Source organism: Anoplophora glabripennis, unplaced genomic scaffold (genome assembly GCF_000390285.2).
Source record: "Anoplophora glabripennis isolate ALB-LARVAE unplaced genomic scaffold, Agla_2.0 scaffold779, whole genome shotgun sequence".
Classification (NCBI taxonomy): Eukaryota; Metazoa; Arthropoda; class Insecta; order Coleoptera; family Cerambycidae; genus Anoplophora; species Anoplophora glabripennis.
In genome coordinates this window covers 19,815-33,880 of record NW_019416855.1, presented here as the reverse complement: position 1 = coordinate 33,880, position 14,066 = coordinate 19,815, and positions in this window count along the sequence as shown.

The following is a 14,066-nucleotide window of genomic DNA, read 5'->3' as shown; positions in this document are numbered from 1 at the left end:
CAAGGATATGTGATTATTATTTAACCATTCTCACCTTCCATGTAGAGTAGCTTCAACTACACTAATTCTAAGAAAACTATGGCAAATAAAGTTATTTCAAACTACACTACATTAATTTAATTTTATAACAAATATTGTTGACTTAGGTACATACGCAAAAGTTAAAAAGTTATTAAAACAAATTGAGAAAATACCTGCTTTGGAAAATAACATAAAATAACATTACAATATATTTACTTACTCTTAATCAGAAGAGGAAGAAAAAAATTTACCTCAGCCATTATAACTGATACCTCTATTAAGACTTCTATAGAAAATGAAATACATGAAAGGAATAAAAAGAAGCAAAATAAAAAACTGAAAATATAAATAAGAGATTGTTATAAAAATTGAGCAAAATCGAATCAGTAAAAAGAAAGTTCTATTTTGGTAATCTTCATCGTGCACAAGTGAGGATGAACTTTCATTTGTGCTTGTGGCTTTTTGAGATGGGTGGGCAAAATATTTGTTCTCTCATGTAACTTAATATCATTTAATAATTGCAATCTACGTTAGTCTATTTACATTTGAAACTGTAATAAACTTAGAATTATGAAAATAGTACTAAAATTCTTGTTAGAGCATAAGACGGTCCTGTCGTACTAATCTGGCACTTCATCAATTGCGACAGATCTTTTTTAAGAGACCTGCTTTACAATGTCTCTATTTTCGCCCAGGACTTTATTATGTTTATGACATTTCAACTGAAGCTGATCGCCACACAGGCGAATAATGTCTGAGGAAATTATCAAATGTATCACTAATGTGGGAGCATATAAAGTGTTTGCTATTTTATCTGATAACGCAGCCTCCATGGAAAAAGCCAAAAAGATTGTGACAGAAAAATTCAAAAATATTCTTCCGAATTCTTGTGCTTGTCTTTTCGTTGGCGATATTATGAAACTAAACTCACTGAAAAAAATCATGTAAAGAAATTGTGAAAGAAATAACCAGTTCACATAGAAATCTCGTAACGGTTAATCAAATCCAGAAGAATATGTAGTCATGCTAAAGCACTAAAATTTCCAGTTAAAACTCGATGGGGTTCAATTCTGAAATGCATTGAAAGCTTACTATCTACAAAAGAAGCTCTTCAGATTTTAATTATAAGTCAGGATAGTGAAGGAATAAAAGTTTTAAGTTCAACCAGAGACCACATTTTAGACAATGATATATTTTGGTTGAGGTTTGATAAAAGTCAGAAGTTACTGCAACCTATAGTAAAATGGATCTCAGTGTTGGAAGGTGATAAAGAGACTATGTCTAAAGTGTATGTGGCTAATAAAGAAATCCCAACTTTTTAACTGAAAATATAGCTTCACTTCCAATTAACTCCAGTGAAGAAAAGGAGTTAGTGAATTTGAGAAAAAACGAGAGAAAATGCTGCTCATGCCATTGCACTTGGCGTATTTACTGGATCCGAATTTTCATGGAGATGATTTGTCAAATGAGGAGCATGTTACATAAAGAAAACGTTTCTCTTGAGCTGACAAACTATTTAGCTAGAAGTGGCCTTTGGAACATGGATTTGGTTTGGTCTTCCGCGAAGAAAGCAGACTGTATTTCTTGATGGAAAGGAATTTGTTGTAAAACACGACTCAGAGACGTGGCCACAGCCTTACTAGGATTACCAGCAAGTTCGGCAGCCACTGAACACACCTTTAGCAAGTATTCGTTCTTACAATCGAAAAGGAGAAATCGTTTGACAAGTGAGCTGGCGGGAAAACCTGTATACATAGTATACCCTTGTATACCAAGGGAAAAATCTGAAGAGAAATACTTTCTATGCAAATGGATTCGGGAAATGTGCAGCACCTCTTCTCAACATGATCGGCAACTTTCCACCTGATGTGTCCAAGCTCCTATTGTAAATAATCTTTTTACTGGTTTCAATATTTTACATTACCTAAAACAACACGGTTACGATGGAATAGAAACAGGAACTATCCACGGCAACCGTATCCCTAAAAACTGCTCTTTATCTGCCAAAAATACGTTCTCTAAATCTTAGAAAAGAGGTGATTTTTTTATCAGCTATCGTTAAAGGAGATGAAATCATTGTTGTGAAGTAGCTTGATAATAAAGCTGTTAGCTTAGCCTGTACTTGCCACTTCCCAGGTAAAGGCACTCCCAGAAGGAAAAAAAATTATGCAGGTATCGCATCCATAGTTTTTAAAGAAGTACAACCATTTTATGGAAGGGACGGACATTATGGACGAAAATATTTCAAAATATTTAGGAAAAAAAAATGGTGGTGGCGCCTTTTATGACAACGATACTAATAAGGAAGTTTTTAATATATCGGATGACAAGAAAAGACTTGACACATCAAGACAAGCTGCTTCATCCGAAAAAGAACGATTAAAAGAAGGTGGGGTTATTGTGCTAGTAGAATTACCAGGGAAGAAGCGGATACACAGATTTGTTTGCCTCATTCAAGAAGTGTCTCCTAATGATGAATTTGAGGCAGTAGTATTTGTTGTATTAATGCAGCAAAAATAACTTTCAAGCTAAATGAAAATGATTTCAGCTTAATAAAAACAGAACAGGTCCTACGGAAATTACATTTTCCCAAGATGACTTCAGCTGACGGTAGGCTTAAATATGAATTTAATCATCATATAGATATTGATGGAAAATACCAGGACATGTGAAATTTTTGTGTGCCAACTATTGGTTTAAATACAATACACCTTATTTTTTTTTGTAAATAAAAAAAAACAGTAGAAGTTTTTTCTTTGTTCTGTATTATTATTAAAGGACCGTTTGTCACCCTAGGTAAAAAGTTTTGAAGTAACTTAAATTATAATCTTTTAATAATACTAAAATGTAATTTTATTGCATACAATGCCAACTATCGGTACGTTTATTTTATATGATATAAAGAAATATTTATTTAAACAGAAAAATGTTCTTTATTTGTAATTTCTTCAAATGATAAATGATTTTTTCTCTATCGATATTAGTGATCCTCATGTCTCAAGGTCCATTAGACAACAGTCACTAACTGATGTACACATAACATTTCAAACATATGACACACTGTCTAATATAAGTGAAGTCGAAGTTACTGATCTCTGATTCTCTAAGTGGGAATTTAGCATCTGAAATGATGGAAACACAGCGGGGTAGACAAAATGTTGATGGAAACATAATTGATGTATAAGTTGTGAAAATCATGTTTTTTCAGAAATCAGGAGTACTTCCAGGGACAGTGACTCCTGTGTTATTACATATGAGTTCCCAAAAACCAGGTTGGTAAGAGATTGGAAAAGCCTGTTTTATAGTAAAAGTGAAAGAAAGTTACGAAGTTTAAAAAATTCAGTACATTTAAAAGAAAATATATGACAGATTTTTTCCAATTATTGAAAATATAAGGGAAAATAAAGAATAAATCATTGAAAATAAGACTGATTGTTCCGTCTTCATTAACAAAACTGAAAATGAAGGACAGACTAAAAAACTAAATGCAAACCTGAAAAATATGATTCCAAGTCCTCGAGTGGTAAGGAGAGAAATAGAAGACAATCAAAACATTAAAAAAGGAAAATAGCGGTTTGAAGAATTTTTTGAAAGAAGGGAATTACCATGGAAATGTGTGGATCAGTGAAGATCAAACAGTAATTAATGGCAGAATCTCGAATATGATAAAAAATTAATTGGGATTTTGTCCACATCTCGATACAAATGGCTTGCCTATTTTAAATAGTTTTGAATTTAGAACTGTACAAGATTTGAAGACCTATTTTGAAAAGAAAAACAGATCCAACTACATTACTGTGACAATAGCACAACCGTTAGTAGATAAGGCACCACGTTTTTGTTTATGCGTTTATGGAACTTGTAATAAGTTCACTAGTAAAGATGTGCCAAGGCATGCGCTGCATATAAAAATAATTCAAATAAAAAAATTTAAACTTAACTATTAACCTCTTTTGCGGTATGGATCAAAATAGGAACGTACTAAACAATTTTAATTTAGGACTATTGTACGTCAATGCCTATTATTCCAATATGAGAACAAACAATTCTTTAGCTTGTGCAGTCATCTGTGAGCATCCACATTAAATCCAATTAAATTTATTAATGGCGCCAAATCTTGTCAGTGTTACTGTGTTGATGAAATATATCTGATCAACACAGCTATAAAGGTTAGTAAAAATAATATTAAAAATTATGTATCTCATTTTTATTTGTGCTTGACAAAATATATTTGCAACAGGAATTGCAATGTATTTATTTAAAATTCAAAAAATTTTTATTCCTAATCTGGAATGTCAACGTCAACACCTAAAATTTGTTTTGTTTCAAATTAGGAACACCAGGCATTTATCGACAAATGTTTTAATTTTTTTAGAACTAATTCTAAGACAAATGGAAGCACATTTTGTTGAATACCCACCCGGCAATAGTGACGATGAAAATTTCGATGACTCTGAAGATCCGGAATATTTACCAGGAAATGATTATTCTTTAGAAGAGAATGGTGAGACGTTATCAGAAGACGATGAGCTTCTTTCTAACCGTTCATCAAAAAGCTCACAAAAAAAGTAACACTAATAAAAAGAGTGCTCATATATGGACCAAAGTACCTCCCACGTTTGAACCATTACAAATAGGTGAGTTTATTAGTGAAACACAAGAAGATCAACCTGTACTAGGAAGACAATATCATTACTTTGAATTATATTTTGACAAAGATATACTAAAACACAGTATTTTTGAAAGTAATAGATATGTTTTACAAAAGGAATCCAAATAAGCCTCTTCATTTGCATGACGAAGAGTTACAAATATTTTTGGGTACTGTGATTTACATGTCAGTTTTTGTACTTCCACGTAATGGAATGTTTTGGTCAAAGGAAACAATAATACCACAGGTTGCAAATCGAATTTCCAGAGGTAGGTGGGAAAATATAAAAGCTAATATTCATTTTAGTAATAATGAAGATGTAAGAGGTCCCGATAGAGATGCGTTATATAAAATTAGACCACTTGTTACACATCTGTGTAAAAAATTCAATGAACAAACTTTAGTACCTCAAATGCTGCAAATACTACCCTTCCCAGATCATTCATCTTTGAAGCAGTATAACCCGAAAAAACCTAATAAATGGGTCTATAAAATATTTGGAAATGAAAAAGAAAAAATTACAGTTCTTATGATGTTCAATACAGCTGGAACAATATCTCCGATATTAGTTTTATTTCCATATGTAAGACCTCTAAAGTCAGTAGTGGAAAATATGCCAATTGGTTGGGTCTTAGGCAAATCGGAAAAAGGATGGATGACATCAGATGTATTTTTTAAATACATTGTGAACGATTTTAACAAGTGGGAAGTGGAAAACAATATTTCTTGACCATTGCTTATTTTTATAGATGGGCATTAATGGTGTGAAGAAAACAAATTTGTTTTATATGCCGTACTGCCGAACACGACCCATATAATGCAACCTGCGGATGTTAGCATCTTCAGGCCTATGAAATCCGATTGGAAAAAAACTGTTCACAACTGGGAAAATAGATTAGAAAATATTAACTCTTCTGCGACTAAAGTAAATTTCTGTGGGATATTTAATGAGGTGTTATCCAATACAGAAACCTTTGAAGAAAACATTAAAAATGATTTCATAAAATATGGTTTATTTCCATTAGATCCAAATGCTTTAGACCACACAAAATGTGTAAAGGATATTGCAGAAAATTTCAAAATTTCGACAACGAAACAGAGATGATCAAGTGAAAGGTTACTTCTGAAAGGGACATAAGATTGACAAAACAAGTTATTCTAGCAATTCAAGAAAACTTGAATTCATATGGTGTAAATACACACGTGATTTTAAATGAAATTAATTGCCTACAGGAGACCATTGAAAGATCATGACCATCTAAACAAGGCAGCGTTAATAAAAATATGATGACTCAAAAAACCAGAGTTGCCAGCTAAACCTTCGAATACAGAAACCTCCATCGATTATGAAAACAGCTCCAAATCAATTGTCATTTATGAATTAAAATTACAATCTTCCGAGCTGGTTGATCCCGATTTTACAACAAACGCTGATGGAGATATTTCAATGGATGTGTTAATAGATGTAAGTTTCAGTTCTACGTCGTCAACTTTTATTAACGATATTCAAAATATTGACTCTGTCACTGATATTATATTTGAATTTTCCAACCTTGATCAAAACTATTCAAATGATTTCCATGGTTTGTGATAGCATCACTAATGACTGATGGTAATATCTCTAAGAGTGATAAGTTTGAAAAAGACTAATCTAAGCATTGCATGTTTTGTTAAATGCTATTACCTATTAAATACAGTTATTTTTCGATACAAAATTAAGTATTTAAAGCAAAGTGATGCTTTTGTGGCCAGTAATCCTTGCGTTTATGTTGCAATAAAAAAAGTTACCTTTTTACTAAGAATTTTTTCCCACAACAGCAGCTCTACGTCTTCAATCTAGAACAGCATTCTTCCACTGACTGGCAGGAACAGGAACCAACACTAACATTGTGAGCGAACAGATATCTTGAAACTAGTGCCACAGCCAATACAGCCCCCCAACTGACTTGGCGGGAACGGTTAGCGTCGATTCCGACGCGCAGCGTTTATGCCCCGCCTTCCAGTGGAAAAGACGGCTTTGGCGTTCGTTCAGACGAGTAACGGCAACGGGTGGTAAGTATTGCAATATTCGCAAACATAAGGCGTGGGTATACCTAATTTCGTTGATTTATTTTTTATTGTTTAGCATTTAGCGTGATTGTTTAGTTTTGATAAAAATAATGTAAACATCACAAAAAAAATTAAGTTTATCAATAGTCTTAAAATTTCCATAAACAGTGTCATACATTTATTTAACTATCTTCGTGACACTGCGGGGTTTGATTATTTACTTACGAAAAGACTAAACCAAGATTGTTTGGAGAATCATTTTGGCAAAATTAGGAGTAAAAACGGTAACTGTATTAACCCGACGGCCATACAGTTTCACAGGACCTTTAGAAAGTTGCAGTGCATTAACCTGCTTAACTCAGGTGCAGAAAACTGCCAGGGAGATTCGGATCAGCTGCTTTTAAGGCTTCCTGACTTTAAAGACGATTCTGAGACTATGGATGAAACCCCCCATATTAAAGATGCAAACATTAAAATAATCAATAGCATGAATTATTGTAAGGACGAGTTATTGCAAAAAAATTTTATTAGGTACGTGTGTGGCTACCTTTTAAACAAAGTCCTGCGGATACACTCCTGTGATACTTGCACCAATTATAGCAAAGATTATAATGAATTGGATGATTCTTCTTTTTATTGTTTTTTGAAGGCATATAATAATGAAGATACTTTATTTGGAAAACTGAAAATGCCAAACGATAACTTTGTAGAATTTATTTGTAAAATTGAAAAAATATTTCAAGATAATTTTGAAGAATTATCCAAGAAAAATAACATTTGTGGCACACTTCTAAAATTTATTAAAAAAATACCTTTTAGTCATCCATGTAATTCTTTTCCAAAAGAATTTGTATTTAGCTTATATTTAAGGATTAGAATTTATTACACATTAAAAACGATAAACCAAAATTTTAAGAATATTAACAAAAATAAATTAATAATATGGAGAAATCTGTAACGATTATATTTTTAATAGTATATTATGTTATTAAATTTTTTTGTATATTGTATTTATAATATGTATAACTATATATACTAGGAATTTTTGTTTTGTTTGTTTACATTAGGCAATACAACTTATTAAAAACTACGCAATTTTATTTCACACCATTTTCACCCTTTATTTTGGTACTAGATGGATACTGTTTTATGACATTCCTTTATTGCGATAATATATTGATTTAATTAAAATCACTGGTTCTATAAATACCACAAACAGCGCCCTTTTAAGACCTCTGATCAGTTTGCCCCTGCTGATAATCATCTTTATTTTTGTTTCCATTCTCTAAGGATTACGTTAGCAAACAGGAGCTTACAATAAGTAATTTTAATTACTCTTCAAGTTTTCTTTTAATAATCCGTATTAACTCCAAGTACAAAACCTATTACCTATCTAAAATACCCATTTTCTACTTTTAATGTCATACCACGTAATATTGTAATTCAAATTTCATATTATTAAAATTCCCTACTACGGTACTGTCAGGTAGAAAATTTTAATAATAAAAATTCTTTTAATCCGGCCCCGACTATTCCACTAAATCTGAGAGAGATAGCGCGATTCCGTCTCGCTTGGTTCTCGACCGCCACATCAAAGGCGCCGACACGGACTCTTCTAGCTGTATATAAGCTGTGCTAGTGCTCCAGCCCGTACGGAATGTCGTTGAAACTCCCAAAACTCGTTAATCCTTCATATTACAAGAAAATACTACATATAAACTAACACACAGGACTGAAGAATCTTTTCACGCAACGATAGTGAAGTATTCCTTATGGATATTTAAAAGAACAAAACGGTTTTCTTTTCACTACATCGCATTCAACATTTCGACGCCTTCTCATCTTTTGACAGAAATGGCAGAACTGAACAGTGAACACAGAAAACGAGAATCCAGAGAACAAGCGAGACAGAAAATGGAACAGGGAGAGCAGGATACCTTTCAGTATAGTTTGGCGTTTTCGGAAACCTACCCGAGTTAACTCGATTATGACAAAAGTTGTTCGTTTACTAACCCAGTTATATTTATGCGCGTTCGGTTTCTTTAGAGTTAGAACTCGGTTACTTACTCGAGTTAACTCTTTCCAACTCTCAACAACAGGGTAAATTAAACCCAGAACGATATTTTGAGGTTAGAAAAATATTTATTTGCAAATGATGGAAGAAGAAAATCGTCGGTTAAGAGTGCTAAACTGCTAACTTCAATTATGACTTATTCGAGTATTTCTGTGTAGAGGGCATTCTGCATCGACTAGAAATACCGCCAAATCCAAATCAGAAAGGAAACTGTCCGAAAATCATTTGTGCGTATACCGCCTCCACAATAACAATTGTAAAACCATAAAAGTATCTCCAGTATCACCATTGTTGTGGTGCGTGTAACAGGTGGTAGCACGTTGGAATGCGCTCTTGTTAATCGTTTTTTAAGTGTAAAAACCTGATATACACAAAAATTATTTATGCCAACAGTTTCCTTTATTTTAGGTAAAATGTACATTCTCAATTGTTCGCTATTTATCTATTTATTTATCTTTTCTATTCCTATATCGAACTACCTGGTTTATAACATCCAATAAGATTAACTGTGGTCTTTTCTAATCGAAAGTGGCCCTTAAATTCTGCAAATTTATTTAAAAATAATACGTTTATTGTTTACAGTAAAAACACATCCATAGTGTAATCACAATCATATGTCGTTTAAAGGTAAGCGCACATTTGTTCACATCGGAAGTATCGGACGCATCGCACGAATAGTGTTATTTTTATCAACATCGCACACTACATTTGGATTTGCCTAACGTATTGGCGAATTCAGTGTTATTCCTATTGTCAAAATGGACAGTTCAGAGGAAGAGATATTCGCCATTGCATACGTTTTTGAAGAAGAAGAAAATCAGGAGAAGAAAAGAATTCTCGTTATGCGATGCGGGCGATGCGAACAAGTGTAGCTTGCTCCATTTAAAATTATGTAATTAACTATATTTGTCCGATTCGACTGATCGATGCGTCCGTCCGATACAAATAAATGGGTGCTTACCTTAAAGGGACAGGGTAAAAGAAACTGAATATTAATCTACTCACCAGTGGTACTATAGTTTAATATAACAAGATCGAAATTTTTAGGGCAATTCCAAAATCGTCTAATACTTTTCTTTTCCGACTCAAAAATACAATGGTCTTATCGAACAAAAATTTTTAGAAAAAGGTCACTCAGATGAAGTGTGACTCAGTGCACAGCTCTATTGAGACGGCATTAAAAAAAATGGGGAAATTTATCTTCCTAGCGACTATCTAAAGATCACAAAGGAAGCCAGGCTTAAAAATCCATTTATCGTAAAAAATTTTGCCGCCAAAAATCTTATCAAATACAGCTCTATTAGACCTAGTAAATTAGTTGGTAGTGAAACAGTTACAGATATTCGTGTTTTAAGATACACTAGTGGAAAAATATTATTTAAAATTAATTTTGATGAGCCCTTTCAAGAAATATCAACTAGACCAAAAAATGCTAATTTTCCTATTAGGTATTCGATTTTCACCATTATTTCAAAGTAGACTGGCAATTTCGAAAACAAAGTGTGATCACCAAAGACCTCAGAAAGGATAGACAGTGCATTGTCTTGGTTTGTTTTGTTCTATTGTAAATATTTTGAGAACTCAGCCTCCTATTGGCTAAAGACATGTGGTAAGGTGCGCGCGCAGTACCTGCTCTATGCTAGATGTTTATTATTGTTTACGACTGTCGGCCGCCATTAATTCTTTACGTGCTTAGTGAGTTTAACGTTGTGTTTACCGTGGATTATTAGTTTCTTTGGCAGAATTTATTGTTTTTGTGAATAGACAATGGGAAAATATTGTGTTATATGTAGATTTCGCTTTAAAAATGGAGGCAATCGACCTTTTCACAGGTAGGTAGATTTACCATGGGCGTAACAGATAACAGAAGCAACGGTAGTTTAAAACAAAATTTGAATAGAAAATTTTCAGTGCAATAATATTGAAAATATAAAATATTTTTTTAAAACGTGAATTGTGTGTTACGGTTAAATAAAAAGTAACATGAATTGCAAAGGCAACATTATTTAAAAGGAAATATACCTAGGTAATTTGATTTTAGGATTCCTTCGAATGTTGAACGCCGAGACGTTTGGCTCTCTCGCATTTTGAGATGTATATGAAAGGAAAATATTCCTAAAGATAGTGTTGTATGCTCAGATCACTTCATATCAAGTGATTTCTTAATAAGACCTGGTGGCCGAGTTTATCTTAAGGACACAGCAGTTCCCGAGTTCCCAAGTTCGTTTAGTCAAATAATAGGACCCCTATTAAAATTGTATAAACAATTTTCCCTCAATTTTTTTGCACATAATTCGGGATCACTTTGTATCAATTGCCACCATAACAAATTAGATCCAATAAATCTGTTTAAGAAATTAAAGAACTTAAAAATATGTGTAATGACCCCATTTACTATTTCTCTTTCATTTATCACTTAATTGTCCTACTCGATATGCATATTATTGTATACGAGTATAATATAGCTAGCATACTATATGTAACTGTAACTGTAACTTTGTGATTCCTATTTGAACTGGTAAAAACTTTTATTAATTAGTATTATTTAACATATTGATGTATATTGTTACTGAGAAAATAAAGATTGTTGTAACTAGTATTACTTTTTTTTCGGCAGTAAGTGCCGTTATGGAGTAAAACGAACATGGTTCTATTCATTTAAAAAGGAAGTCATTAATATTATTTTAAAATCAAATTAGGTGTGAAATCGGTAAGTATATATAAATTAGACAAATATTAAAATGTATCACCCTTTTTAACACACACGCCACTGGTTAAGAGTTCCCTAGTAAACAAAGAACTATCTTCATCCTTGTTTAATAGCAGGATGTCTCAAGTTGTGGAAAATCAAAACAATTCCTTTGCAATGCATAGGGAATTACTTGTCTAGTCATTCTGAGGTCTTTGGTGATCACCTACAAATAATCAAATCAGTTATTCCTAAAGATTGTTGGTCTTTTTATGATTTATTGCCGTATAAGTCAGAATAATAATTATTGTCACTGGTGTACCGATGTTTTGTTTCTTATTACTACAATTAGCATTTTGTTACTTTGTTTTTTAGTTCTTTTGGATCAAAATGTACCCATATTTACATTTTTTCCTTCTCCTGTTTTGTAGTTTTTATTTATGTATTTATTTATTATTAAATAAATAGAAATTTGTAGAATTGGACATCTGTATGTCATGGTGATTTTCCACCACTACCACTATTGAATAACTTAACATTGCCTCGTATCTGACAGACGAAAACAGACATTATAATATTGTAAGTGACTATTTTTTTTAATTTTGCTTTACACCTTTTTTCCTTTTACTTATAAAATTAGGAAGTTTTAATAGAATTTTGAAGGGTTTCATAAAATAACTTATCAACTTTTAAACAGTTTTTAGTTAGTCCTGTAAAATTAGCTTCTTGCTACTTACGAAGTACTGTATTTTTGAACCCTAGATATGTTAAGAGAATCTTATTGTCCGTTGCATATTGTCTAATAGTCTTTTAACATATCTTCCACGGTTTGATGTAAAAACTCTGGCACCAAATCCAAGACATTTGGAGCTCACAAGCTCACAGGCTCGCTTAACGAGATTCCGTCGAGGTTGCCTACCTCCGACGAAGACCTTACGAGGTATCATAGTGCTTAGCAACCACTACTCGCTTCCCGAGACATTCCGCCCGAGTTAGCCCAAAATGAGGCGAAGACTCGATTACGATAGTCAGCGGCTCCATAGAGACCCCGCATCGAATCGAGGTACATAGGCTCCATTGAGACCTACATACCGTCCGAGACTGACCACCTCCGACGAAGACCCTGTCTCCGATTGTGCCAACTCCATCGAGACCCGTACCTCGGAACAGCGGTACATATAGGCTCCATCGAGTCCTATCATACAGACTCTGACGTTGAGCTCTGTCCATTCGAGGCAACCTTCCTCGGCCAAACCTTCAACGAGGTCCCTCGTCGAGGCAGTCCTACCTCGCCATATGCGGTAGCCTACGGTCAGTTACTCCTTTGAGTCCCGTAGCCCGCACATTTCATAGCCAAATGCTAAATCAACTCCCATACAGGAGACAGTTAGTCATAATAAAACCTTCGAGGTAGCATAGCCCGACAGGTATTACCTTTGAGGCCCAGGCCCAAGGTCATAGTACGCACGTTATTGTGGCGGCGTACTCAAAATGATAGAAGTAGTCCTAGCTTCTCAGGGCTCCCTCGAGACACCCACACTTAGTAGAATCAGTGCTTCTACTAGACCTCCAAGCAAAACTTGCTCAGACATTGTCGGACGGTGTAAAGTGTATCCCTCCGACGCGACAACGAGTGCTACGAGGATTGGTGCCCTCGAAGATACACAAAACAAATTAGTTCTTGTTAAGATGATCAAGACTGAGCTGGACGAGACCTTGTCACTCCTACACGGAGAGGCCAGCGGTTCCACGGACTTAGTCCAAGCATTCCGTCACGGATTAACGTAAAATTTGCAGAAATTATTACCTGGACAAAAAAAATATGACCGTATACAAATTAAATTTTAAATTGAGTTTCTTATTCTTTAAACTCGATCCAAAATGGCGAACATGGTTAAAAAAAATCGTAAAGTGGCAAAAAACGGTTTTTTGTAAAATAACTAAAAATATATAGCAGCGATTGAAAAATTATACATGAGAAAGTTGTAAGTTTTAAAAAGATTTATCGACTGATTTTTTTAAGTATCGATTGCTTTGTTACTTTTCGAGATATATCGAAAAAACCGTTAAAAATCTTCTCTTTTCTCTTCTTCTATAACTCGTTTACATTTACGTTCCCATATTTGCTATTTACTGCAAGCATAGCCCGCGGCAAGAAAAAAAAGTACATTTTTGAAAAATTTTAAAATATTAATTATATTTCGAGTTATATCGATTTTTTTTAAAAAAGGCGCTCTCGAAGATTGGCTAGATCTTCTCAGCGGATAGCCCTTCAGTAACGATTATCGGTTTATTTTCTTCGTAAAGAGTTATATTATCATGCTCATAAAAAATGTTGACGATTTTATTAATTTTAAGGATAAAAAAATTACTTTGAAAAAGTTGCACTTTTTTGGGTATGTTTTTTTCAAATTACTATTTCAATTTTTATTATTTTTTTGTACTTAATCTGGGGTAGCTAAACACGAATATTATAGCATTTTCGCCTTAGAAGCAAAATAGACCCGTAAATGTTTAGTTTTCTTTCTTTAAAAGTCATTTTCATAAAATAAAAATTGAAATAGTAATTTGAAAAAAACATA